The following is a 4,848-nucleotide window of genomic DNA, read 5'->3' as shown; positions in this document are numbered from 1 at the left end:
GGGGGGCGGGCGGGCGGGGAGGGCGGGCTGGCGGGCGGGCGGGCGGGCAGGCCGCGGCTCCGCCCCAGGCCCCTCCCCTCGCCTCCGCCAGCCTGCTCTCTCGGGGCCGCCTATAGGCTGCAATTACTGGCGCTCAGACACAGGCTCGGCCCCTCCGCCTGTCTCATTGGTCGCTGGACAAAGGCGTGCGGCTCCGATTGGTCCAGCGCCCCGCTATTTCCGCTCGCGAGTGGAGGGGGTGGGGGCGTTGCCTGAGCGACGGGCGGAGTTCGTGACGTACAGTGGACCCGCCCCCTCCGCTCGGCCGGGTGAGGGACCGATTGGATCCGGGGGCTCTCCCAGGAGGGAGGGACGGACGCGAAGGACGGAGGGGGCGTGGACTTGCAGAGGCGGGACTCACGTTTACGGAGGCCAATGGGCGGGTAGATCGCCCCCGCGGGCGTCGCGGATTCGCCGAGCCAGTCCTACGCCCGCCTTCGATTGGGCCGGTGTCTGGGGCAAAGGAGGAGGGCTACGATCCGTAGAGAAGGAAGGAGAAAGGGGGGTCGTTACTCGCCTGGGCTGGGATAGGTGGAGCGGCTCCTGCAATTCCCTGCTGCAGAGAAGGAGTTGGGAGGGGCGGGAGAGCGTGAGGTGCTTACTGCGCAAGCGTCTTTCTGTTCCTTTTTTTTTTTTTTCCCCTCCTCTCCGCCACCTCCGGACTCCTTAAATCTTCTTCCTGGGAGCCGTCCCTACCTCCTCCCCCTCCCTTCTTCCTTTCTCTTCTCTAGCCGCCGAGATGTTGGGATCTAACTTGCCCGGAAGCCTAGTATCCCAGAGCTGAAGAAACAGTAATTCGAGTCTACTCCCATTAAGCAGAGGTTAAAACTGACGTCCAGAGAGGTTGAATGACATGCCCAAGGTCACAGAGCTCGGGAGGATTAAACTATATTCTAACATTTAACTACTTTCTCATATACAATGGCTTTGTTGTTGCAACTGTAACACCATTAAATAGATATCAAGTACAAATTGCGAGTCTTTCCACCAGACTTTGAGTTCTTCCTGAACAAGAAGGGGACCTGGTAATGAATGAAGAACGTTGCATAAGGAAAGCGGTCGGTGAGCCCGCTTTGTTTGGCCCAACCAACACCGCTTGAGACGTTCTCGTTAGACTGTATTTGGGGAAGGCAAAACCTCAGAAACCCCAACGCCCCGGGCTATTGAGAAATTTGAGGCAAAGGGAACTGGAAGAGTCCATTCTAGCACCTAGAGGAACTAAGTCCCCAGTCAGGCTTTTCCAATATCAGAAATCTAGTATGCTTGGATTGAGCCTTAGGAGTGTCACGGGTCCGGGAAGATCCCCTGGGGGAGATGGGGACGGGGCAGAAGAGCCCATCTTCCAGGTTCAATGGATTCGTCCATTTGGGTTTCCAGGGATGGGGCTTGGGAAAGTCTATTCTGGATTCTAGGAGGACAAACATCTCTGGTGTTGGGGGAGGCTGTCTGCCCCTGAAGACTATATAGAATGGCCCCATAAACAACAATAACAACAAACTATTAGGACCAATAGGAGTTGGAAAAACTCCTTTTTATGGAAGATAATCTCAAGCAATCCAAGGACTGGAGGAGTCCATGACAAGGGAAGAAGCACTTTTCTCCCTGAGGATAACACCATTAAATATAGATAGATACCAGATAGATAGTAGTGGGTTGGAATTAGTCTGCTTTTCAGGGGATGCGAAGAGAGACATCCAGAGCCGGATGAACAGAATTATGTCCCTAAGGAAGACGGAAAAGACACCCTCTTCCTAGACTTCATGGGGATGGATGTGGCACCCTGGACAGGAGCTCATGGGCTCACCAGTGCCAAGTTAGAGCAGCGCCTTCCAAAAGAAATGCAGTGGGAGCCACAAATACAGTCACAAATATGCTCCTCCCACATTAAAGTAAAAAGAAAAGGTGAGATGAATCTTAATAATATATTTCATTTAACCCCATGCACCCAAATATTGGGCTTCCCTGGTGGCTCAGTGGGTTTAATCCCTGGGTTGAGAAGATCCCCTGGGGGAGGGCATGGCAACCCACTCCGGTATTCTTGCCTGGAGAATCTCATGGACAGAGCAGCCTGGCGGGCTGCAGTCCATGGGGTCACAAAGAGTCGGACACAACTGAGTGCCTAACAGCACAGGTGGCTCAGTGGTAAAGAATCCGCCTGCCAATACAGGGGATGCGGGTTCAATTCCCGGGACAGGGTGATCCCCTGGAGAAGGAAGTGGCAACCCACTCCACTACCCTTGCCTGGGAAATCCCATGGATAGAGGAGCCTGGTGGGTTATAGTCCCTTGGTCACAAAAGATTTGGACATGACTTAGCAACTCAACAACAAACAACAACCCAAACATTATGATTTCAACATAGCTGTCATATCATCCTAAGTGTTTGAAATCTGGTGTTTATAAACACAGCACATCTCAGTGGAGACTCACCATGTCGCAATCGCTCAGCAGCCACAGGGCATTATCAGAGGCAGAAAATTAGAGACCGGATTTGAGCGAGACCATTCTGGGGTGCAAGGGCTCAGCAGGGGACCCTTTGCTAAGTTTTAAGACCATCATGAACAAGCTCATGTGTGGGGGTCTAGACGAGGTCTAGACAAGTCCTTGTTGGTTTCAGGATGGAGCACAAAGAGAGAGAACACAAGGAGTCCCTCGAAGAGCTCACAGGTTGAACTGCAATAGTTTCTGAGATTCTGACCTGAACAAATCAACTCAATTTTCACCAGAAAAACAGGACTCATCCCCCATCTTCCCATTTTGGCAGATGGGCCCACCATCAATCACCCAGGCACTCTTACCAGAAAGGAACCCACCGTGTCCTTCACATCAAACCAAAGCCAGAACATACCCCAAAACCAGCCACTCCCTCCCACGGCCACTGCCTCCCCGTGTGCAGACCACCATCACCATCGTCTTTTGCTGGAACCTTGCTGTGACATCCCACGCTGTTTTCCCTGCTTCCATCCTGGCCACTCAGGGTGCTTTTCACATCAATCAGCTGTGTCCTTCCCCAGCTTAAAGGCATCAGCCACACTGGCCTCCTCTAGGCAACTCAGACCCTCCAGACTCATTCCTTTGGCCATCTGATGCAAAGGGTCAACTCACTAGGAAAGATTGAGGGCAAGAGGAGAAGGGGGCGACAGAGGACGAGATGGTTGGATAGCGTCACCGACTCCATGGACCTGTCTCACTCCAGGAGACAGTGAAGGACGGAGGAGCCTGGCATGCTGCTGTCCATTGCAAAGGGTTGGACATGACTTAGTGACCAAACAACAACAACAACGTGAAGACTCATTCCTGCCCCCTGCCCACCCTGGCTTTCCCCACGGCTGGCTTGTCCTTCAGGTCACAACAGAATGGCGCCTCTTCGGAAAGAAATTCCGGCTTTAGGGATTTAAAGTGATCTCTCCCTGTTATACTTGCACACATTATCCAGTATTTTTTTAAAATGTGTTTTAGCAATTCCATTCCTGGGCATATATACAGAAAAGATGAAAACTCTCCTTTGCAAAGACAGGTGCACTCTAGTGCTCATACCCTACTATTTACAATAAGCAAGACACAGAAGCAACCTAAATGTCCATCAACAGAGGAGTGGATAAAGAAGATATGGTCTATATATACAATGGGATATTACTCAGCTATAAAAAAAGAAGAAGAAAATAATGTCATTTGCAGCGATACAGATGGACCCAGAGATTACCACACTAAGTGAAGTAAGTCAGACAGAGAAAGACAAGTGCCATATGATATTACTTACATGTGGAGTCTCATAAAATGATACAGGGGGACTTCCCTGATGGTTCAGTGGTTGAGAATCCACCTGCCAATGTAGGGGACAGGGGTTTGATCCCTGATCCAGGAAGATCCCACGTGACATGGAGCAAATAAGCCCACGCGCCGCCAACTAGAGAGCCCACATTCTAGAACCTGTGAGTCAAAAAATATTGAAGGCCGAGAGCCCTAGAGCCTGTGGGCCGCAACAAGAGAAACCACCACAATGAGAAGAAGCCCGCACACCGCAGCTGGGGAGTAGCCCCCACTCTCTGCAACTAGAGAAAAGCCCGTAGAGCCAAAAATTAATTAATTTTAAAAAATGCTACAGGGAATTCCCCGGCATTCCAGTGGTTAGGACTTGGTGCTTTCACTGCTGGGGTTGGGGTTCAATCCTTGGTTGGGGAACTAAGATCCCCGAAGCCACACAGCACAGCTTAAAATATATATATATATGTCAACTTTATTCAATAAAGAAACCATTAAAAAAAAAAAAGTTGTAGACATCAATACACATCAACCCTGTTCTGGGTTGAATTACATCCTGCAAAAGATGTTCAAGTTCTAACCTGCAATAGCTGTGAATGCACCCCTATTCGGAAGTAGGGTCTCTAGCGATGATCAAGTTAAGACGCAGTCATCTGGGTGGAAATGGCAACCCACTCCAGTGTTCCTGCCTGGAGAATCCCAGGGATGGGGGAGCCTGGTGGGCTGCCATCTATGGGGTCGCACAGAGTCAGACACGACTGCAGCAACTTGGCAGTGGCAGCATCTGGGTGGACCCTGATCCAGTATGTGTTGTTAAAAGAGGGGAAACTAGCAAACTGGTCCAGATAAGACAGTGTGAAGAGTCCTAACCCCTGGACCACCAGGGAAGTCCTTAGTTTTGGGGGGGCTTAAATCGGCAGAACTCACACAATAAGAGGCTCAAATCCCAGGCGCACAAATCAATGAGCTTTGACAAACATCCACTTTGCCGTCACCGGTTTGGATTCCCTTCATGTCACATTTGGACACCTGCTCTTTTCGGTCTGTT

The sequence above is a fragment of the Ovis canadensis genome, chromosome 14, assembly GCF_042477335.2.
Source record: "Ovis canadensis isolate MfBH-ARS-UI-01 breed Bighorn chromosome 14, ARS-UI_OviCan_v2, whole genome shotgun sequence".
NCBI lineage: Eukaryota > Metazoa > Chordata > Mammalia > Artiodactyla > Bovidae > Ovis > Ovis canadensis.
Note: the sequence above shows the minus strand (reverse complement) of the source record.